Consider the following 25,451-nt stretch of genomic DNA (forward strand, 5'->3'; position numbering starts at 1 on the left):
ACTTGACTCTTCACCCCCTTTTCCAGCTCATCTGCGGATCAGCACAGGTCCCTCTCCAGATTCTTGAGGGACTCTGCTAGGTATCTGCTTCCAGTGTGACTACAGACCCTTAACTCCTATGCTTCCTTCCCCATCTCTTAGCCACTCACTGAAGCAGAGGCCTTTGCCAGGTACTAATCACTTACTCTGGGTTTATCCATAAATAAAATTGAATGTAAATATAAAAAGTAAGATTTTGTGTTTCCAAGTAATAACAGACAGAACAAAGTTACCAAGCAAAATAAAACAGAACGCGCAAGTCTCATACATTAAGAAACTGATTACAGGTAAAGCTCATCCTCAAAGATGTTTCAATAGGCTTCTTTCACAGACTAGAATCCTTCCTAGTCTGGTCCAAATCCTTTCCACTGATGCAGTCCTTGTCATTTTCAGAAGACATTTTAGGTGAAAATTAGGGGTTTTCTCATGACTGGAAGTTCCCTTTGTTCTGTTCCACAAGGCAGAAATCTTTTGTTTCTCTGGGTCCCCACACCTCCATCAAATGCAAAAGTACTAGGTTTAACTTGGATTCCAGTATCAGATGACATGGTCACATGTCACTGTAAGACGTCATTCTTCATTACCCACGGGCTGGCCGACATGTTCACAGGAAGGCTTGCAGGTGAACAAAGTGTTTACAACCAATTTTCCTTGTCAATGGGAGCCATCAAGATGCTAAACCACCATTAATGGCCCAGATTTTGCATAAATAATTTCATTAGGACTTCAGAGTTATACTTCATATTTCTAGCTTCAGCTACAAGCATGCTACATGCATATAAATAGGAGGAATATGTTCAGTAACATATTCCAGTTACATCATATTTACACCTTTCATTTATACATTACAGGAGACTTTTTGCATAAAGCATATTCCAGTTACATCATATTTATACTCATAAGCATGTTTTCACAAAACATATCGAGTGCAACGCCACAGTTGTGAAGACCAAAACTATAACAGGGTTCAAAAAAGAACTACATAAATTCATGGAGGATAGGTCCACCAATGGCTATAAGCCAGAATGGGCAGGAATAGTATCCCTAGCCTCTCTTTGCCAGAAGTTGTGATTGAGAAAAAGGGGATGATCACTTGATGATTAACTGTTCTGTTCATTCCTTCTGATGTGCCTGGCATTGGCCACTGTCGGAAGACAGGGTACTGGGCTAGATGGATCTTTGGTCTGACTTAGTAGAGCGATTCTTATGTCTCGTGCTAGTAGCTCTTCAAATACTTTCTTGTCTTGCCTTGCACTACCTTTACACTTGACTTGCCAGAGTTCATGTTCCTCTCTACTTAGCTTTGATTTCCAGTTTTCTAGCCCCTGTGGGACTAAATGAAGAAGCGTATCTCCCCTGGCTGATTGCAGGACAAACCGCTCCCCCTTATTGCCGTACTTGGACCTACCTCCCTGGGTTGAAAGGGGAATTGAACCGAGGCCATGGTGGTGAGAGTGCCAAAACTCGACCACTTAGACCACCAGGGAGAAAAGGGTGAGGTGCTGTCTCTGCACCTGGGCCCGAGACTAGGTAGGGCCATGTGTGGACGGCCGGCAGTGCCAGGAGCGGCCAGAGGAAAGGTCAAAGGCCCTTTGAGAGCGGGGCCAGAGGACATTGGAGTTTGAAAGGCAGGACGGGGGAAAGGGAACGAAGGAGAAAAGAAAGAGACACTTGAAAAGGAGAAAGAAGACTTTAGAATACACTAAATTGAAAGGCCTGGCCAGCACATGGAAACAGGCTCCAGGCTGGGAATCAAACCCAGGCTACAGCAGTGAAAATGCTGACTCCTGACCACTAAACCATTAGGGAGAAGCCATGGAGTTGTGCTTGGCAGATGCTGGTCACATGTGTGGGACACTCCCCCCCTCCCGCCATGCCCTCCATGTGGCAAAGTGCAGAACGGGAACCTCTGCACTCCAGCTGACTGCAGGGAATGGTCAGCCAGAAGGGCCATGGCAAAAGAATCAGCCTGCCTTCTCTGAGGAACAAACACAGGACCTCCAGATTGAGACTGACGCACTGCTGGCTGTGCTAAGAAGGCTTCTTGCAAAAGCCCCTGCCACGGCCTGCTCCCTGTTCTGTGCTGCCTGACAGCACATTTCAGTTCAGCTGCAGGACAATGCAGGACAACCCACCTGGCTACCCCTGCCACTGGCCCCTCCAGAGAACGGACAAAGTGGGTCAGACCAGTGCTCTAGCTGCTGCACAGTTTCTCTTCTCACAGTGTCCCGTGCCAGAGACGCACGAGGGGATAAAGAGAAGAGGGCAGTTTTCACTGAGTGACCTCCTCCCCCGCCTTCTGGCACCTGGAGCTTTCGGGACCCGCAGAGTATGGGCTCGCGCTTCTGACCATCTTTGTTGACAGCCATTGAGGGTCCAATCCTCCATGAACAGGGAGAAAAAAGAATAAAAATGGAAGTTGTTTATGGATTATATTACCTATCTTACTCAAAAAGAAAAGGAGTACTTGTGGCACCTTAGAGACTAACCAATTTATTTGAGCATGAGCTTTCGTGAGCTACAGCTCACTTCATCGAATGCATACCGTGGAAACTGCAGCAGACTTTATATACACACAGAGATCATAAAACAATACCCCCTCCCACCCCATTGTCCTGCTGGTAATAGCTTATCTAAAGTGATCATCAAGTTGGGCCATTTCCAGCACAAATCCAGGTTTTCTCACCCTCCACCCCCCCACACACAAACTCACTCTCCTGCTGGTGATAGCCCATCCAAAGTGACAACTCTCTACACAATGTGCATGATAATCAAGGTGGGCCATTTCCTGCACAAATCCAGGTTCTCTCCCCCCCTCACCACCCTCCAAAAACACACACACAAACTCACTATCCTGCTGGTAATAGCTCATCCAAAGTGACCACTCTCCAAGTTTAAATCCAAGTTTTAACCAGAACGTCTGGGGGTGGCGGGGGGTAGGAAAAAACAAGGGGAAATAGGCTACCTTGCATAATGACTTAGCCACTCCCAGTCTCTATTTAAGCCTAAATTAATAGTATCCAATTTGCAAATGAATTCCAATTCAGCAGTTTCTCGCTGGAGTCTGGATTTGAAGTTTTTTTGTTTTAAGATAGCGACCTTCATGTCTGTGATTGTGTGACCAGAGAGATTGAAGTGTTCTCCGACTGGTTTATGAATGTTATAATTCTTGACATCTGATTTGTGTCCATTTATTCTTTTACGTAGAGACTGTCCAGTCTGACCAATGTACATGGCAGAGGGGCATTGCTGGCACATGATGGCATATATCACATTGGTGGATGTGCAGGTGAATGAGCCTCTGATAGTGTGGCTGATGTTATTAGGCCCTGTGATGGTGTCCCCTGAATAGATATGTGGGCACAATTGGCAACGGGCTTTGTTGCAAGGATAAGTTCCTGGGTTAGTGGTTCTGTTGTGTGGTATGTGGTTGTTGGTGAGTATTTGCTTCAGGTTGCGGGGCTGTCTGTAGACAAGGACTGGCCTGTCTCCCAAGATTTGTGAGAGTGTTGGGTCATAGTTATATGGATAATAAAGACGCTGATGCATTACACCGGGCCCTAATAGATTAATTTTTTAAGTGGCTAACGTCAGACCACGGATAGAAAAATCTATGACATGTGATTGAGCCATAGAGACCCAAGTATGTGGGAGACATTTCTGCACCATTGAGCTGACGGACCAAGTGGTGCTACCAGACAGCCAAGGTTAGGAAACAGCAGTATTACTGAATTTTTCTGCAGTAAGGAGATCAGCTTTATTTTTGCATCTGCCACTTGTCCAGATAGTTTCATTTAGGGTTGTCGAGCGATTAAACAACAATAGAATACCATTTATTTTAAATATTTTTCTATGTTTATTATAATATATTTTAATATATTTTCAAATATATTAATTTCAATTACAATACAGAATACAAACTGCACAGGGCTCAGTTTATATTTATTTTTATTAGAAATATTTGTACTGTAAAATGTATTTTTCAATTCACCTCGTAGAAGTACTGTAGTGAAATTTCTCTATTATGAAAGTTGACTTTACATCTATAGAATTATGTACAAAAAAACTGCATTCAAAAATGAAACAATATAAAACTTTAACTCTACAAGTCCTCTCAGTCCTAGTTCTTGGTCAACATATCACTCAGATAAACAATGTTGCTTTCAATTTGCCAGAGAGAATGCCGCCTGCTTCTTGTTTACAATGTCACCTGAAAGTAAGAACAGGCATTCACATGGCCCTGATGTAGCTGGCGTTGGAAGATATCTACATGCCAGATGCGTTAAAGATTCATATGTCCCTTCATGTTACAATCACCATTCCAGAGGACATGCTACCGCGTTGATGATGGGTTCTGCTCGATAAGGATCCAAAGCAGTGTATGCCAAACGACGTTCAATTTCATTATCTGACTCACCACCAGCAGAAGGTTGATTTTTCTTTTTTGGTGTTTTAGGTTGTGTAGTTTCCGCAGGGGAGCGTTGCTCTTTTTAGACGTCTGCAAGCGTGCTCCATATTTCATCCCTTTTAGATTTTGGAAGGCACTTCAGATTCTTAAATCTTCGGTGTAGTGCTGTAGCTACTTTTAGAAATCTCACTTCGGTACTTTCACTTTTGTGAAAGTGTTCTTAAAACGAACATGTGCTGGGTCATCATTCGAGACGTCTATAACATGAATGCATGCAGAATGTATGTGAAACAGCAGGAGACATACAATTCTGCCCCAAAGGAGTACAGTCACAATGACTGTTTTGACACGTTTGACTGTTTTGACACTGAATGACACGTTTTTTAAGAGAGCATCATCAGCATGGAAACATGTCCTCTGGAATGGCGGCCAAACGATGAAGGGGCATATGAATGCTTAGTATATCTGGCATGTAAATACCTTGCCACGCCGGCTACAAAAGTGTTATGCGAAAACCTGTTCTCACTTGCAGGTGACAGTGTGAATAAAAAGTAAGCAGCAGTAGCGCCCTCAATGAAAACAAACTTGTTTGTCTTAGCGATTGAAGAATTAGGACTTAGTGGATTTGTAGACTCCAAAGTTTTACACTGTTTTGTTTTTGAGTGCAGTTATGTAGCCAAAATAAATCTGCATTTGTAAGTTGCACTTTCACTATAAAGAGATTGCACTTCACTACCTGTGTGAGGTGAATTGTTTATCGTTTTTACAGTGCAAATATTTGTAATTCAAAATAATAATATAAAGTGAGTACCGTGCCCTTTGTATTCTGTGTTGTAATTGAAACTAATATTGAAAATGTAGGGGGGAAATCCAAAAATATATAATAAATTTCAATTGATGTTCTATTATTATAAGTGCGATTAATCGCAATTAATTTTTATGAGTTAATCTCATGAGTTAACTGCGATTAATTGGCGTCCCTAGTTTCACTCTATAACTATTTGCAAGATATTTAACTGGGGCAGCGACTGGGAGGACTCACCTATGTGAGAAAATAATGATTGGCTTGAAATATTCCATCCCTGTGTGCCTTTAATAATAAATTCAGTGGCTAAAAATTGATGAGATAATTTTAAAAGGCCCAAAGAATCTTTGGCAGTCTGGACTCCTCAATCTCTAATTGATGTGCTAACCAAGGAGAAAGAAAAACTGTCCTAAAAGGCCTCTAAATAATTAACTAACCAAAAATCTATTTTCTGTGAAAATTTTCCAACAAAAAAGTTTTATTCAATATGCTACTTTTGAAACGTTTTGATTGTTCACCAGAAAATTTTTATAGCATTTCAATTTGGTTTTCAAAAACAAAAAAATTTCGTTCTTTGATTTTCATTTTTTATTGCCTCCCCCCCAGTTCCTTTCCCATTTCTCCTTGCCACTGTGTGCAATAGTATGAATAATATCTGGAGGTGGCAGGGTGTTCGGTGTCTTCCCCCCCCCCTTTTTCTTTTTTCTATTCTGCAGTTTTCAAAGCTTCCCCAGCTTTGGAAAACATACACAGTGTCAAAAGGATGAAGTTTAACTTGTAGTTTAATACAATTGGTATCGCCTCAGAAGGGAGGCAGAGACTAGCGGTGGTCTCTGTCCTCATGCCCCTCAGCACCACAAGAGGTCGGCCCTGGCCAGCTATGGGTCAGACCCGAACAGCGCTGGGTCTCTGGCTTCATGTGCCGCACAAGGAGGCTTTGTGGGTCCTCAAACAAAGCTCAATTGGGGCCTCGGCCATGTGCTGGCTTTCTGCACTGGAGCAACTTCTCCCCCATTGAGAATCTAGGAATTGTTACCCTGGGGAGTAATGTTGTGTCCGTCCCCCCCCCCGCCCGGCTAACGAAGAGCAGCCACTTCTAGACAGGGTGAATAGGCATGGCTTGGGAAGCACGCCACTCGTATACAGACCATCAAGCAAACTACCATATCGGGAATGACGTCTCCTCTAAAACAGCAGCGCAACTGTAAAAATATTAATGAGCTTCAGGGTTCTGTATTCAACATGGCTGTATCTGAAACCGAAGAAATAGCTCCAGGGAACTTGCAAGGTGTACAAAATAGTACATTAAAAACTGTTGAAACTGGAATGATTTAGTGAGTTAAAAAAGGCCATTCAAGAATAGACTTGTTCTAAATGTCTCAGTGCTGCTTTCCGTGCCTCCAAATGTGAGGTACTGGTATTTGTGGAATCAAAAGTAGGTCAGTTATTTTTGTCACTCATTAGTACTTGTGAAAAATCTGTGTAGTGAATGTAATAACGTACTGTAGTGGCTGAATTTGGGATGCTAGCATTTCTTTAACACATTTTTGGGATGTGCCTAAATGACATGATTTCCTGATTGCAATGTAAAAGATGATTATTTTCAAAGTCCAGCATCCTTGAAATCTCAACCGTATGAAATCTCATTCTCATCTTGTGAAACTGCTTCTGCAAATAGCCACCTTGCTTTGCTAAAGCTTGGCTCTGAAAATGACTGGATACAGGTTAACAGAGCTTGGCGAGCAAAAATCTCTCATCCTAGCCACAGAACCGTCCCCATTCTTTATTAAACACTGGTAATATGCTCGGAGCTGACTACAACACAAAATATGTGACACTCTGCTCCAATCTGAGGCCCTGAGCCGATGCCCATGGAAGTCTGCGGAAAAGCTCCCATGAAGCGCTTCTACAAACAGTCAAAAAAGTCATAGAGTCTTAGCCCACTGAGGTCAGGGGGAGCCTTACATTCATTTCAGCTGGGTCTCGATCAGCCCATGACACTGACTGATGTGAGCCAGCATAGTGTGGCCACTATTCCCAGTAGTACGCTTTCATTAAGGTGAAATTCACCTTGCTGCAGAGCGCCACCACCAGGCCCATGCACCGCTGTGCAACCCACAACCCATTTAATCCTTCAGAATAGGCTGAAGTGGGTCTAAAGTGTCCTTTATGCTGATTCTTGCCACAGAGCTGGATTTAATCTATGTTGGCAGGATTAGGCACTAAAACAGACCCAGAAAGGAGGGTTGGGTGAAACCTGGGGAGCTGCTGAGAACACTGTGTTCTGTGAACATTGGGTGAGAAGGAGCAGTGAGTGCTGAGGGTCAGCATTTAGAATGGGGAAGGTCACACATCATGTGACTCTCTAATCTTTTTCCTCTTGTCAAATCCACATGCCAAAGGAGGCCTCGGTGGGACATTCTGGAGTAGTTGGTTGAGGCTTTTTAGAGGAGAGATTTTTGCACTCCAAAGTGCACTTTATGGAAACACAGGGTTAGTTTTGAACTTGTGCTGTGTCTTTTGTTCTGTACACAATAATGAAGAAACCATTGAACCTATATTTCTGGGGAAAATTTATGTTGACTATTTTAAACAATTATTCACTCAGCCATCTCTGACCCACTGCTCTGAGCTGTCACCCCCTGTGACAATCCCTCCCTTAGCTTCCTGCCCTTTCTACATAACATTCAAGCCCCTTGCCCTCATCTACATCATGAATTGTTTAAAAAAATTTCCTAGTGCAGGCAAAAATCTACTAGCTAACTCTTACCAAAAATATCAACGTGTATATCTCCCCAACCTAGACAAGTGATGCTAGAATGTATGCACACTTAGATTCTCTCTCTCGTCCGCTTTCCCCACCATGGACCCACACACTAAACTTCCTCATATTTCATCCTCCCTTAGTGTTGCATCTTCCCTCTGCCAGAGATTAGGAGTGGGAAAAGACCTTGCGTCCTTTCATCCCTCCTCTCACCCATCTTGGGATGTCTTGCTGTCCTTCAGGGGCTCATTGGAGGGAGCTGTCCTTGCCCTCAGGAGACACCCCCCAACCCCAGGAATTGCAGACTCTTTCACCCACCTGGACAGCCCGCACTACAGATAAAGATTGTACTAAGGCTCAAGGGTGAATAGCCACCCGACCCTCCACTCGGAACCCTCTTAGAGCAAATCTGGAGTTTTGGGAAGCTGTCCTTGTGATAGGTATGCTGCTGAAAGTGAACAGAGCTATGTGGATTTTACAAGCAACAGTGACTGCAATGGGTAAGGCACACTGAAGATACCAAGAGCCAGGTTTGTAGTCCAGCCACGGCTGCATACACTGAAGTGTGTCCTTACAGAGTGCAAGTTCCGATTGCCTTAGAAGCATAAATTAATCCTCACAGAAGCCTTTTCTGGAGAGAAACCACCCACCCAGCTGCTGACTACCAGGAAAGAAAAGTTTTTGATCCTACTTTGTTAAAACATGTGTAACCCTTCTGCCCGTCAGAGTTGGCAGCAACAAGGGCCGGGTTCAATATCTAGGGGTTCCATTCCAATAACACAATGCAAACCGGCTCGAGCCCCCACCCAGTGACCTGGGACCAATATATACCACCCCCGCTGGGCGCCTCCAAGAGGCAATACTTCCCCTCTCGCAAGCACATGTCTGAGTGTAGCAAAAGTCTTTTAATAACAGAGAGAAACAATGTGGCATTATGTTGGGGAAACACCACCAACCGGATTCATAACACAACCCATGAGCAAAAACAACCCCACCCCAGGCAAATTGGGGCATGCCCTTTTCCCTTTGGTTCTTGAGTCCAGCAACCCCAAATCACCCAAAGTCCCAAAAGTCCAATGCCCCAAAAGTCTCTGTCCCTGGTCAGGGCAGCCCCAGAGTTTGAAAGTTTATCGACGGAGCTTTACCTCCCAACCTGGGTGGAAATGGGCCGGGGGTAAGAGGCACCTTACGTGATCTGAAGCTGACCGCCCCATAGCTCCATAGCGGCGCTCCGCTCCGCCAGCCGCCCCACGAACTCCTTCGCTCAGCTGCGCTCCGCTCCGCCAGCCGCCCCACGAACTCCTTCGCTCAGCTGCGCTCCGCTCCGCCAGCCGCCCCACGAACTCCTTCACTCAGCTCCACGGCCCACAAGCAGCTCCTGCCATCCACACACTGCTCCGCGTCAAACTGCTTCACCAGCCGTCCCACAAACTGCTCCACAATATATCTTCAGGCTCCCCCACTACTTAACACAACACTCAGTGATTTCAGCTCGTAGGTGAATTCAGCTTATAGTAGGGGAGCCCCAGTGCTGGTGCACTGTCAGCCCAAAGTGAGCTCAGCAGCCTATAACTAGACTTCTAATGAAATCAAAATTAGCTCTGATATTCCACAGTGGAGAGAGGAGGAAGTGCAATCAGCATGTAAGGCCCTCACCAAGGGGCCCATACCACCAAGTATTACTACTTGTCCCCAGCCTCTCTCCATTCACACAGTTTTGGAACCCATGACCCTTGCCTAGCAAGTGCTACTTAGTTGATGGTGAATCCCTCCATCATAACAAAAGGCCACGTACAGTTCCAAGCACAGTTCCCATAATCAGGGTAATAGCAATTTATTCTTCCTGCCCCAATAACAGAGACACTGGGGATCCCACAGCAGCCAAAGTGACCATTTGGGCAGCTATGGTCTCATTCTAGGCGTGGTGGGTGTGCCTATGCAAATGAGATCGGCCCCTGAAGTTCTTTTCCACAACTTGCCACACCTCACCACCAGATGTCAGGGTGGAGCTCATCCTGACACTGCTTACATCCTCCCCCCAGCCGAGACTTTGTCGTCCCGACAAATCACACTCCCTTTATACCAACTCATTGGTTTCCTCCAAAGGGCCTCAGGAAGCCCACTTTAGCTTCCACAAGCCTGTGTGCTAAATGTATTGGCTCCTCACTAGTCACCCCAGGTGCATCATAAGTTAACCGTTTCACTGGTCTTATCACCCTGTCTCGTCTATTGAGAATCTCTGTTGCCGAAGTAAGGGGAACATCCTCTTGAGTGACGGATGGAGAGGCTTCCCTGGAGGGTCCCTCGGCTACTGGCGTAGGCCCCTGCACTCCTAGTTCTAACGCTGGAGGGTCCAAGGTGCCCAGGACATCCTCTACCTGTCTGTCCCCATTGTCCAATAACCTGTGTTTGTCATCACAGGGGGGTCTCATCAGCAGCACCGGGGTATCAGAAAGGGGCCTAAATAGTTCCGCCAATGGGTTTAGGGCGGAAAAGGGAGAACTCTCGTTTGGTTCAGCTGATCGAGACTGAAATCTTGTCTCCATCCCAGGATACACCAGGGTTGTGTCTTCCTCCTCAGACTCACTCTCAGATGTGCAGAATAGGGGTAAGTTAGCTGCAGGGGGCCCACTGTCTGTGTTGGATGGCGGCTTTGGTCTAGCACCTCTGTTCTGCCCGGCGGCCCTGCCGTGGCCCATCTCACAAGGGGTGCTTACCAATTCCCCCACAGGGAGCAAAAGGTTTCTATGCACCGTCTTTATTTGCCCTTGACCGTCTTCAGGTTTGATCTTGTAGACCGGCAGATCTCCCAGCTTTTCCATCACCAGGTAAGGTATTGCCTTCCATCTGTCAGCTATCTTGTGTTTGCCAGCAATACCCAAATTTCGCAGCAGGACTCTGTCCCCCGGCTGGAGCTCCTGCGAACGCACTCTAGCATCATATCGATGTTTGTTGCGGTCTGCGTTCTTCCGAGCTGCAGCGGTAGCTAAGCGATAAGCATCCCGCAGCTTTTCTCTTAGTCGGGATACATATTGCTGATGAGTTTCATAGCTATCTCCATCCTCTGATACACCAAAGCACAAGTCTATGGGTAATCTTGGTTCTCGCCCAAACATCAAGAGATATGGGGTGACTCCCGTAGCATCGTTCTTTGTGGCATTGTAGGCATGCACCAGAAATGCGACATGCTGGCTCCAGGTTGCCTTCTGCTCTGGTCGCAAAGTTCCCAACATATCTAATAGGGTTCGATTGAACCTCTCTGGCTGAGGATCACCTTGGGGGTGATAAGGCGTTGTCCTAGACTTTTTAATTCCTGCTATCTTCAGCACCTCCTTCAGAAGGTGACTCTCAAAATCCCGCCCCTGATCAGAGTGTATCCGAGCCGGGAATCCATAGACTGAGAAATATTTGTCCCACAATACTCGAGCAACGGTGGTGGCCCTCTGATCACGTGTGGGATATGCTTGTGCATACCGTGTAAAATGGTCAGTCACTACTAGAATGTTTCCAACATTCCTCTTGTCTACCTCTACAGACAAGAAATCAATGCATACCAACTCCAAAGGTTTGTTGCTGGTGATGTTCTTGAGATATGCAGCCCTCGTGGGCAGAGTTTTCCTTTGAACACATCGAGCGCAAGTCTCACATTTCCTGCGAACATCTTCAGCCATTCGGGGCCAATAGAACCTACTACGAATAAGTTCCAGGGTCCTCTCCATCCCTAAATGCCCAAAGTCATCATGCAGGGCCCTCATGGCCAGGGCTCTGTACTTTTTTGGCAGTACTAGTTGTGCTCGTTGTTTTTGTAAAGGGTCAGTGGTCATTCGGTGTAGCACTCCCTGAATCAGTTTTAGTTTGGTCCATTCTCTCAATAGTAGTTTACCCTCCGGGTTAGGTGGGACAACCGCAGTTGGGCTTCGCCCCTCCCTTTTGGCAAGTAGTGTATCACGAATGTCAATATCTTGCCACTGGGCTTCTTGCCAGTCAGCCGCATTGAGCATGGGCAAAGGAGATTGGTCTAATGCAATATAGTTCACCGAAGCAGAAGGCATGCATTCAGGGGGCAGGCCCAAAGCTTCTGCAACACATCCCTGAAAGTCTTCACGGGCCTCTGGCTCTCGGCGACTCACACTGCAAATAGCTCTCACTCCATCTGTGGGTATCACAGCAACTTCTGGAGCCTGCGGACGCCTGGACAATGCATCTGCATCTACATTGCTTCTCCCTGATCGGTACTGAATGCTGAACTCATAGCTAGCCAAGGTGGCCACCCATCTCTGCCCTGTAGCATCCAGCTTAGCACTTGTTAACACATACGTCAGTGGATTGTTGTCTGTCCACACCTGGAACTGAGCACCATACAAGTAGTCTCGAAATTTCTCAGTGATGGCCCATTTCAAGGCCAAAAACTCCAGCTTGTGGGTGGGATAGCGAGTTTCACTATCAGACAATCCTCGGCTGGCAAAGGCTACAGGTTTACATTTGCCTTCCACTTCCTGGTACAGGACTGCTCCCAGACCCTCCAAACTGGCATCAGTATGCAGGATAAATGGTTTGCTTGGGTCAGCAAAAACTAGGACTGGAGCATGAGTTAGGCAAGTAATGATTTCTTGAAAAGCCCTTTCACATCTCTCATCCCACCGTGGCCCAAATGGTGCAAAGGGGCCATTGTGTCTCTGCACAGGAGGCTTTGGGGACCTCCCCTTATTCTTGGACTTAGATTTGTTCTTGCTGAACTGATGTCCCCTGGTAAGATCATTCAGAGGCTTTACAATCGTAGCATAGTTTTTCACAAATCTGCGGTAGTAGCCACTAAATCCAAGGAAGGTCTTGAGTTCTCTGTAGTTACTTGGACGTGGCCATGTAGTGAGTGCTTCTATTTTATCAGGATCAGTACTCACACCTTCTTGGGACACAATGTGACCCACATACTTCACTGAGGTTCTGCAGAACTGGCATTTGTCAATTGAAAGCTTCAGACCATAATCCTCCAACCTATCAAGCACTTTAAGAAGTCTTTCTTCATGCTCCTCTAAGGTTCTTCCAAACACAATCAGGTCATCCAAATAAACTAACACTTGCAGTAAATTCATGTCTCCCACAACTTTCTCCATGAGACGTTGAAAGGTGGCAGGTGCTCCAGAAATCCCTTGGGGCATGCGTTCAAACTCATAAAACCCTAATGGGCAGATGAAGGCTGTCTTCTCCTTATCTTCTTCTCCCAGAGGGATCTGGTAGTATCCACTTCGAAGATCCAACACAGAGAACCACTGGCTTCCCAGCAAACAGTCTAAGGCGTCTTGCACTCGAGGCATAGTGTACTGGTCGACCACAGTACGGCTGTTTAGGGTGCGGTAGTCAATACACATCCGGATTTTCCCATTCTTTTTGCGGACTACCACAATGGGTGAGGCGTATGGGCTGCGGGACTCTGTAATGATGCCATTCGCAGCCAGCTCCTGAAGATGATGTCGCACATCTTCCATCTCAGAGAGAGCAATCTTCCTAGATCTCTCCCTGAAAGGTCGAGAGTCATGTAGTCTGATATTGTGCTCTACTCCTTTTGCACATCCCACATCCCACTCATGCAGTGAGAACACCTTGGATCTTTCACAAAGTTTCTTCCTCAGGCGATCTTTCCAGTCCTCGGACACTGGTGAATCTCCAAAGTCAAACTTTGCTGGGTCTATTGCCGAAACTGGAGTTTCATACTGGGGTTTTACAATCGACTCAGGCTCAAAGAGGTCTGCTATCTTTTGTCCTTGCTTCACAAAAATATCACGACTCGTTTCATTAGCAATCAATATAGTCACCCTTTCCTGGGCTTCAGCAGGTAGGGTTATGACTCCACTGGGGACCAGCACTCCTTCAGGGAGCTCTCCTCCCATCGGCTGCTCTATCATTGCTAACGTCCCTTTACTGCCTTTCAGACAGGTACTCATGACAAGCACTTCTTGCTCCGTCCTTGCAGGCACTACTAAGGGGGTTGTGCCCGCGTACTTCAGTGCCCCAAGCGGTAGCTCAGATGTGTCCCTTTTAGCGCTCTCAATTTTCCTATAGGCTTCAGCACAAAGCGTATGGATCATCAGGGTATTCAGGTACTGGTCCCCAGCCCGCCTTCTGCAGTAATCCGCGAGTACCTTGAAGAGACTGGAGTTGGTCCCTATCAGCACAGACACATCAGAAGTCCCTTTAGGGTCAGGGCATATTAAGGCAGCTGTGTCTACCTCTTCTCTTACCCCAGCAACCTCCTCTGGGAATTCCAGGTGCACTATGACATACCCTTGATAGGGGTATTCATCCATGCTGAGGCCACATAGGCCAAGGCCAGTCAGTGGCTGTATAGGCAGGTGCCTAAGCATCTGTTGGTAGAATGACTGAAATATAATAGTCACTTGAGATCCAGTGTCAAGCACTGCTTTACACTCCACCCCTTCGATCCTCACCATGACCTCTGCTCGAGGCCCTATCAGTCCTGCAGGGATCCCAGCTGGACAGTCTTTTCTGGGGGAATCTTCAAATCCTGCAGACCTGGGGGGTCCCCGTCCCCAGACCCTCTGGCAGCTACCGGATCTCTCCCAACTGATCCTCAGCTTTCCATACACTAAGGAGGGGTTTTCTTCATTACGGCACTTGGCAGCACTGTGTCCATCCTGACCACATCGGTAGCAGAAGAATTGACCTTTCCCCCTTCGCCTGGGGGGGATGGTGGCTCTAAGTGCGGGCTTCTCAATCGCCACAGTTTGAGGCTTCTTATTCCTAGAAGTCTTAACTCGGTCAACGGTACTTTGCAGCTCAGCTATCCGTTCCGTCAGGACCTGCATTTGTTGGGCAAGTTCCTCTCTGGTGCTCACCATCAGTACACTGGCCATTTGCAGTGGTGTTGTGCTGGCTGGTTCCGATGTTTGGGCTTCCCAAAACTCACTGGCAGCCTGCCTTTCTTCCTCCTCTCGGACCTCTTTTATCAGCTGGGAGTAACTTGGGGGATGTTCCCGTCGTTCTCTTAGCCGGAGATGAAGTAGAATCGGGTTCTGATACTGAGTTCCTCTTACAATTTGAGCCAGTCTGGTCTGATCCATCTGCTCAGCAGTCACTGCTCCCCTCATGACAGCTCTCTGAAGCAGTCTCTCCAGTCTCTGTATGTAGGCTGAAGCCTTCTCGCCCTTTTGTTGTCGGGAATTAAGGAACTTACAGTAGCTGTCTTCAGGGCCCTCTACGCTCCCAAAGTTGTGTTCAAGGGCCTCTAGGCAGTCCTTCACACTGACCCCAGGGTCAATGAGCTTCAGGGTGCGAATCACATCTAATGCTGGGCCGCCAAGGCTCTCTATAAGGCATCTTCGCTTTTCTGCATCTGGTACGGCCCACTCTTGCAGCATTTCAGTGGTATGCTCTAACCAGGGTTCAAACTCCTCCTCCCCAGCAAATAATCTTAACTTACGACAAGAGTCTGACTCAGCATGGGGAAGCACAACCTTTTCCAATATTTGCCCCAGAGCTTTTGTCCAATCATCAGCCGAGGCTGCAGCCTCTGAGCTAGAAGCTGCTGAGCCAGGGCCCAACAAACCTGACATATTAGCCATTATACAAACAGTAATTTCCTCAAAATATAAGCACAAACAAAAAAAATATAAATTGTTTCCCAATGTAGTGGATCACTCAACAGGTGCTTGCGAGGGGTACTGACCCAGGCGATCCCGGACGAGCCCCCAAAAAATGTAACCCTTCTGCCCGTCAGAGTTGGCAGCAACAAGGGCCGGGTTCAATATCTAGGGGTTCCATTCCAATAACACAATGCAAACCGGCTCGAGCCCCCACCCAGTGACCTGGGACCAATATATACCACCCCCGCTGGGCGCCTCCAAGAGGCAATACTTCCCCTCTCGCAAGCACAGAGTCTGAGTGTAGCAAAAGTCTTTTAATAACAGAGAGAAACAATGTGGCATTATGTTGGGGAAACACCACCAACCGGATTCATAACACAACCCATGAGCAAAAACAACCCCACCCCAGGCAAATTGGGGCATGCCCTTTTCCCTTTGGTTCTTGAGTCCAGCAACCCCAAATCACCCAAAGTCCCAAAAGTCCAATGCCCCAAAAGTCTCTGTCCCTGGTCAGGGCAGCCCCAGAGTTTGAAAGTTTATCGACGGAGCTTTACCTCCCAACCTGGGTGGAAATGGGCCGGGGGTAAGAGGCACCTTACGTGATCTGAAGCTGACCGCCCCATAGCTCCATAGCGGCGCTCCGCTCCGCCAGCCGCCCCACGAACTCCTTCGCTCAGCTGCGCTCCGCTCCGCCAGCCGCCCCACGAACTCCTTCGCTCAGCTGCGCTCCGCTCCGCCAGCCGCCCCACGAACTCCTTCACTCAGCTCCACGGCCCACAAGCAGCTCCTGCCATCCACACACTGCTCCGCGTCAAACTGCTTCACCAGCCGTCCCACAAACTGCTCCACAATATATCTTCAGGCTCCCCCACTACTTAACACAACACTCAGTGATTTCAGCTCGTAGGTGAATTCAGCTTATAGTAGGGGAGCCCCAGTGCTGGTGCACTGTCAGCCCAAAGTGAGCTCAGCAGCCTATAACTAGACTTCTAATGAAATCAAAATTAGCTCTGATATTCCACAGTGGAGAGAGGAGGAAGTGCAATCAGCATGTAAGGCCCTCACCAAGGGGCCCATACCACCAAGTATTACTACTTGTCCCCAGCCTCTCTCCATTCACACAGTTTTGGAACCCATGACCCTTGCCTAGCAAGTGCTACTTAGTTGATGGTGAATCCCTCCATCATAACAAAAGGCCACGTACAGTTCCAAGCACAGTTCCCATAATCAGGGTAATAGCAATTTATTCTTCCTGCCCCAATAACAGAGACACTGGGGATCCCACAGCAGCCAAAGTGACCATTTGGGCAGCTATGGTCTCATTCTAGGCGTGGTGGGTGTGCCTATGCAAATGAGATCGGCCCCTGAAGTTCTTTTCCACAACTTGCCACACCTCACCACCAGATGTCAGGGTGGAGCTCATCCTGACACTGCTTACACATGGATGACAAACGCATGAATGTCTTCCAGCAAAAACCTTTCCTTTGCAAAGTAATTAGATTTGTCTTTTGCGCTGTGTGGTTTGACTGCTCCGTGGCAGACTCCAGACAGAATGCTGAGTCTTTTGTCCTTCGTTTGGAAAAAAGCACAGTTCACAGCAGTGGCTCTTTTCATTCCGCCGTGGCGGTTGGTCCTCACTCATCTTTGTGTGCGCCCATCTGACTGTAGGTGGGACTTCCAGTATGGCTGCTTCTAAGAAATGTGGTTAGTTCGGTTACTAATAAAATCATAGAATATCAGGATTGGAAGGGACCTCAGAAGGTCGTCTAGTCCCACCCCTGAGTAGTAGCTGTGGTTTGCATGTGCCTTTTCTGACTGTCCAATGTACGATGGCGCTCTCCGTTCATCTTTGTCTTCCTGTTTATGCCCCCGACAGACGTCAATATCTGCTAACTGTCTCATTTTATAGCTGTGTGAGGTGAGGCACAAGCTCACTAACAGAGCCAGTAAGATACTCTGGAATCCTGACTTCCAGCTCCTCCTACAGCCTCTGGATACACTACGTTTTATCGTTCACTAACAGTACAGGGCTAGATTACTTGTACTGCACTCAATAAATAATCTCGATTTTTAAAGTCTCTCCTGCCTTAATAATGGAACTTTCTTAGGTCTCTAATAATTTGCATCCATTACCTCGTCCTTTTCCTCTGTATATTTTTTGAGACAGAGCTGAGATTTTCAAAAGTGGTGAAGGTTTGGTTTATGCTTAAAAATTAAATGAGTGTAATTATATTGGTCCAGGGGGTATGAGAACAAAAATCCAAGTGTAGATGCAACTGTGCTGATTGATAGCTAGATAGAGGCTTTAAGAGAGGCGGTGTTCCTACAACAGGAAGACTTTGAAGGTGTCAACAAACTTATGCACAAGGGATTATCAAGTCAATACAGTACCTGGATGGTCAGAAAGTCTTTGACATGGTCCTCACCAAAGGCTCTTAAGCAAAATAAGCTCTCATGGGATAAGAAGGAAGGGCTTCATCGATCAGTAATTGGTTAAAAGATGGATAACAAAGGATAGGCATAAATGGTACTTTTTGCAATGGAGCGAGGTAAATAGCGGGGTTCCCCAAGGATCTGTACCTGGCCATATGCTGGTCAAGATATTCATAAGAAATCTGGAAAAGGGCGTAAATAATGTGATGGCAAAATTTGCAGATGATACACAATATAGTTTAATTTGCCAGAAGCTGGGAACTAGCGACAGGGGATAGATCACTTGAGGATTACCTGTTTTCTTCATTCCCTCTGGGGCACCTGGCACTGGCCAGTGTCGGAAGACAGGATACTGGGCTAGATGGACCTTTGGTCTGACCCAGTAGGGCCATTCTTATGTTCTTACGTTCGTAAGTCTAAATCTGAAGGGATGTCAGAAAACTGGGTGTCTAGGCAACAAAATGGCAGATGAAATTAAAATTAAGTTGAAAGTAGTGCACATTACAATACAATAATCCCAACTATACGTACAAAAGAATGGTGTCCTGTTTAGCTGTTACCACTCAAGAAAGAGACCTTTGAGTTACTGTGCAGCAGCAGTCAAAAAAGCTAACGCTGTTAGGCACCATTAAAATGATACATAATAAAACAGATAATATCATAATACCACTATACCTGTTCTGTTCATTCCCTCTGAAGCATGCGGCACTGGCAACTGTCAGAACACAGCATACTAGTCTAGGTCTGGCCCACTGGTCTGGCCCAGTATGGATATTATTATCTTCTTATTTGCAGTATTTTTGAAGGGTTGGTTAGTACCAGGATTTAGAGGGAGAACGTGGATGAGGTATATTTTATTGGACCAACTTCTGTTGGTGAAAGAGAAAAGTTTTCAAGCTTTAGGCCTGCGAAAGGTATTCAGAGTGTCACAGCTGAATGCAGGTGGATTATGCCAGAAACGCCTGTCAGTGTAGGCTGCAGCTACAGTAGAGGACTACATTGGCATGGCATGGCTGGCCCAGGCACAGTGGTGTAGACGTCACCCAAGTGACACAAAAGCACAGGTGCTGTGGACTTGTGCTCCTAAGGCCACATCTATACTGCAAAAACAAAACTCATGGCAGTGAGTCTCAGAGTCCAGGTCAAGTGACTCGGACTAGCGGGGCTGGCGTTATGCATATAAAAATAGCAAAGTGGACATTGTCACTCAGGCTGGAGCCCGGAATCTGAGATCCTTCCTGGTCACTGGATCTCAGAACCTGGAATCCAGTCCACCTGGGAACAGCTGCACTGTTATTTTTCGCCCAGTAGTGTGAGTCCCGCAGGCCAAGTCAGTTGACCCAGACTCTGAGACTTGCTAGCGGGGGTGGTGGGGGTTTGGTGTAGAAGTTTCATAGGTCACTTAGTTACTTTTGCAAATTCTGCCCACGATGACCAGCACTGAATACAGTATTCCAGGTGAGGGTATGCAGCAGTTTCTTATAATAATATTATCCTATTTCTTATTTGTCATCCCATTCCCTGTACATCCTAGTATTCTGTTTGCTGTTTGACTGCTTTTGCACACTAGGCAGATATTTTCATAGAACTGTATGGAATTACGTCCTAAGTGGTTACAATTAATTTAGAGCCCAGCAACCTATCACATCTTACCTTATGATTTCCAGTGTGCATTACTTTATACGTCACCAATTAATTTTCATCGTTTCGGGTCCACGCGCCCAGCTTTGGTAGTAGATGTCTCTGAACTTCCCACAGTGTTATTGTGCCTTGACTAACCAAAATGTTGTGTCATCTCCAGATTTGCCCATCTCACTGCTCCACTTTTGTCTTTTCCCAAATCTCTGGTATTTATATATACATAATGCAACACTAGTTAATTGATTTTTCTAGCTCCGATAAAGAGTTTGAGGAATATAAAATAGATTTCAAGATAGCTGCGCAGCTTCACACATAGAGCTAGCTGCACAACTGCTGTCCACTTTCCTCTAATGTTCTTGCAAGCAAAAGAACTTGGAAAATATTTGTAGAATATTGTTCAACTGATTCAGAAATTCTGCTGAAATGCCAACATCTCTAATGGGTTCTCTTTTGAATGTTTAGTTTTTATTCAAACAACTGTGTGTGAATAATTTTTGATGTGTTTTCCAGGGCTACCCTATCGAAGACTCTGGGCAATAGACCAAAAATACAGAAATTACAGGCAAAACGATAACTGATAATAACTAGGCAGGGTGGAATTGCTATTTACCGCTTCTGTTTGGTTTATTACTCCAATGAATTATGTACTTAGCAAATCTATGCGAAAATGTCCTCGTATAAGTCCCTAGCCCCGTAAACTCTCTTCTGCCCTTCCACACCCTACTTCTTTACATCGTTCCACTTGCAATGACTTGTCTGTTCGTCTATGAGGTCTTTGGGCCAGGAAATTGTAACTTACTATAGCTGAAATCCTGGCATAATTGAAGTCAGGGGCAAAAAGTCTTATTTCCAAATATGAATTTGCAGAATTACTAACTGTAGTCTGTAACCTCTCATTTAAATCACCTTCTGTACCAGATGACTGGAAGATAGCTAATTTGACGCCAGTTTTTTAAAATGGCTCCAGAGGTGATCCCAGCATTACAGGTGTGCAAGTCTGACATCAGCTCCGGAAAAAATGGTTGACACTATAATAAAGAATAATATTGTCAAATATGTAGGTGAGCATAATCTGCTGAAGAAGAGTCAACATCGTTTTAGTAAAGGGAAATCATGCTTCACGAATCTAATAGAATTTTGGGGGGGGATCAACAAGCATGTGAATCAAGGGGATCCGGTGGATATAGTGTACTTAGATTTTTCAGAAAAGCTTTGACAAGGTCGCTCACCAAAGTCTTATGCAAAGTAACCTGCAACGGGATAAGAGACAAGATACTTTCACGAATTGGTAACTGGTTAAAAGATAGCGGGAAAGGGTCGGTATAAATAGTAAATTTTCAGAATGGAGAGAGGTAAATAGTGATGTCCCCAAGGGGTCTGTTCTGGGGCCTTTCTATTCAACGTGAATTGTCTGGAAAAAGGGGTAAACAGTGAGGTGGGAAAATTTGCAGATGATACAAAATTACTAAATATAGTTAACACTGAGACAGTCTGCGAGGAGCTACAAAAGGATCTCTCAAAACTGGGTGACTAGGCAACAAAATGGCAGATGAAATTTAATGTTGGAAAATGCACATTGCACATTGCAAAGCACAATCCCAAATATAAATATAACTGTATAGTGTACCCAGCTGTATAGTGCCAAGCACAAAGGGGTTGTGACCTGAGTCCTCTATTCCTTACTCTAATAATAAAAATAATTAATAAAAATAAATAGATAAATCTTAAATGCTTTCAGATTGAGAGAGGAATTTTTTAAATACCTCACCCAGGATTGAAACAATTTAGTCATGTTCAAACAAGATCTCAGCATATGCTGAACTATAGGACAAATTATTACCCAGAATTAGCACCTATGGTCATATGACATGCCCCTGTTTTCCTTCAGCCCCACAGAGAATTTAAATGACTTGCATTTGGCTTGCCAAATGCAGCTTCTTAAAATAAAATAAAAACAAAACAATCTAACGCTTGTTCAAACCCAGTTTTCCTTAACTGCGGCATCGCAGGGTATTTTTTAATAGTCCAGCTGAAACATCAAATAATCCATTGCAGCTCACTTTACCAGACATGACCAGCCAAATACAAACTCAGAAAAATATCCTTTTAAGAAAGGTTTCAGAGGAACAGCCGTGTTAGTCTGTATTCGCAAAAAGAAAAGGAGTACTTGTGGCACCTTAGGTGCCACAAGTACTCCTTTTCCTTTTAAGAAAACCACTTTTTATACAATGTATTTCGGGACACTGTGGATGGAGACTGATTATGTTTTAAAGACAGTAGCCTTTGGAGGATGTGCAATGGCTGCTAACTAGACATATTTTGGCAGGCAGCTTTGGGTATTTTCTCATGTTCTGTAGGTAGGTTTTTTTTAAAAGGTGCATTCTCTAATTTTTGTAGGAACCAAAGTCCTCCTTCTCATATGCAGGATGAGGGAGCAAACTGGCTGAGAATATGAGCAGAGAGCATGAAAAGACGGACTGGCATATGGTGCACTCTATACTTGTCACTGCTACATAGACTCAGAGGCCGCAGTGATGAGCATGCTATAAAAACAGAGGCCTGTTTCCACGGGCTTTACTCACTGTCGTTGGACCTATTACACTTCACTAGCTCTGTTCACGGGTAAGGTACCATTCGGCCGGCATAAGGAAGGATGGTGACAATGTCTGGCCTGAAGTCGAATGAGCAGGGCCTTTGAAAAATGCAGAGAATATTGCCCAACTGAAAAATTATGCCCCAATTTTTTTACTTTCAGCTTATTTTGTCTGTTTTTGTTAAACATCCAAAACTTCTAGCACATAACAAGAGTCCGGAAAGATTAAGAACATCTATGCTTCCAGCAGGCATCATGGGCACATTTCAAAAATGCTTATATAATTGAGGAGCTCTAGCTCCAATTTTAAAAGTGACAGCCACTGAGGGCCAGTTTTTCAAAGGTTTTATTTGCTACTCTTTAGGTGCATAAATACCTTTTAAAAACTGATGCCTTAAGAACCTAAGTCGCATTGAAAGTTAATTGCTGTGACAATTTCTGGCCATCTCTATGACAATTAACCAGAATGTTCGTTCGCCTTTAGATAGAGGTGGGAGGAGACAGAAATTTTTGAGCAGGATTTAATGAACAGAGCCACAAATAACCGGTGAGGAATCTGAAGTTATCCAAGATGGTCCCAAGGGTCTAAATGGAGGTGGCCAACAGCATCTTTCAAAGCAAAGGGACTTCATGATGAGATGAGAATATTTATTCTCTGATAAAAGACCTTTTGAGTACATTTTAATTCTAAAGTCTGCATAACTTGTGTGCCTGGCAAACTGTATACTTCCCTATTGATAAATTGCATTGGCTGCTTATGTGTAGCTAAGTAGGAAAAATATGAGTAGAACTAAAGGAAGACGGGAAAGTCACACTTTGCCTTACCCAATCTGTGGAGGTATGGTATCAGTACAGTGGCACATGACTGCGTGGTAGTAAATGGTGCCAATAATCCAAGATTTATCCTGACATGTGCTGTAGGGACTGCATACATTTAGGGGATTCCCATGCTTGATTCAGTTCTTGGCTTCAGTCCTTAAACAAGCAGAGCAAACTTTTGGACTACAGATCCAATACAACCCTATGAAAGGAAGGTCTCAGATATGCTCGCATGGCGTTTCTACAGAACTGGCTGGTATCCTACTGCTATTAAAAGACCTAGAAGGACAAGTTGTTCTCCATGCAGGAACTGATCACAAAAACATGGACAATATTGGATAGGTGTAGCGCAGCGTATACTAACAAAGAACAAATTTTGACCAGTTTATAGATAGAGATTGGTAAATAATTCATAATGAATAATTCGGTTGATTCCCCCCCTTTCTATTGTTGAATTGTCCATGAGCTGATCAGTTTTCTCAAATGTTTTCTGTATTCCCCTTATAGAAATACAGAAATGCAGAATGTAACAGGGATGGAACCAAGAGGGATAGATAGGTTTCTATAGAAATTATTTTAAAAACAGAATTTAATAGATAATATCTAGCTACATACATGGCCCCATAAGCTTAGCTATTGCCTGACTGACAGCTATAGGATTATACTGATTTCTTTTAAAAGAGTCTCTAGAAAAGTTTTTATTCCTTCTTAAATTATTGGGTGAAATCCTGGCGTCCCTGAAATAAATGGAAAACTACCCATTGATTTCAGTGGGGTCAGATTTTCACTCTGGGATTTTTTTAATATATCTTGGAATGATTCACAGGAAAAGGTCCATGAATTGGTCTGTGGCTCATTAACAATATTCATTATTTTAAGATTTGACATAAGATATATTTCTCTGTCCTTCGGTTGGATGAATATGTCTAAAGATTAGGTGGGGATGGTGTTCCCGCTAGCTCTGCTATTCAAGCTGTTCCATTGTGTATAACAACTTAAATATTCATTGGAACAGGGACTAGAAGCTGGGTAACCCCCAACCCTGAGTGCCCTAACCATGGGGCTATAGAGGGGGCTCTGCCTCCCTTTTTTGAATGCCGGAGGCTCCTGAATCTCCCTGGGAGGCTGACTCTGTGCTTTATTTTTGTAAGAAAAGCTTGAAAATGCCTGGAAACAAAGTGAAATGCTTGATTTGGAGATGAAGAAAATGTTCAGTTTGATCCGAAATGATTTTTTCCCCAGTTTTTTAGGATTAGTAGTGAACCAAAAACTCATTTATTCCCACAACCTCATTTGTTGTTGTTGCCATATCTCCTTACAAGCTCCCTATTGAATTTACTGATCACTTTCGCTCCTATTTGTCATGCTTTCCAAATTCCTCCCATTAAAGATCTCGGGATTGGATTATTTTCTCCAAGAGTGTTACTTATATTACTTATATTATTACTGGAATACAGAGTGGTAGCCGTGTTAGTCTGTATCAGCAACAAGAACGAGGAATCCTTGTGGCACCTTGGACACTACCAAATTTATTTGAGCATAAACTTTCGTGCGCTATAGCTCACTTCATTGCATGCATGTAGTGGAAAATAGAGTGGGGAGATTTTATATTTATATATACATGCTGCTGCTAGTGGTGTATAGTGTTGATGTAGCCAAAGGCATCTATCAAACTACGTCCCACTTAGACTCATAGACATTAAGGTAAGAAGGGACCATCATAATAATCTAGTCTGACTTGCCCCACATCGCAGGCCCCAGAAACTCAACCACCTACTCCTGTAACCTATAACCTCTGGCTGAGTTAGTGATGTCTTCCAATAATGATTTAAAGACTTCACATTGCAGAGAATCCACCATTTACAGTAGTTTAAATCTACACGTGCCCCATTCTGCAAATCTATTCCTGAGCTCTATTTCTCCTTTACTAGCCGGTCTTTTCATCTGCATCCATCTAGGAGTCTCTTGCTTCCACTGGCCATTTTCCTCACCCAGGAGCATCCTCTCAGAGTTCTTCAGTCTAATTTGCAACTGTGAGTCTCCTCTTGCTGACCCTCCATCATGTGCTCTAATCCCCTCAACCACAGTTTCCACCTGCCTCTCCAAACTTCAGATCCGGCCCTCCATCACCCCACCCGCTTTTGTCGAGCACCACATAGATTCCCACAGCATCCACATCCAGTGATCTTCATTGTCTCTCCATTGGTTCGGTCACTACCATCGCTGCCACTGTGTCTGTAAACAAAAAAAAAACGAAAACCCAAATTAACACCAGAGTACCACACAGTTCCTCCCCAAACACCCCTTTTTATAGCTCTGTTTGGTGGCTCTGCAGCTGGCTGACTGCT

This window comes from Lepidochelys kempii, chromosome 16 (genome assembly GCF_965140285.1).
Source record: "Lepidochelys kempii isolate rLepKem1 chromosome 16, rLepKem1.hap1, whole genome shotgun sequence".
In the NCBI taxonomy this organism is placed as follows: domain Eukaryota; kingdom Metazoa; phylum Chordata; order Testudines; family Cheloniidae; genus Lepidochelys; species Lepidochelys kempii.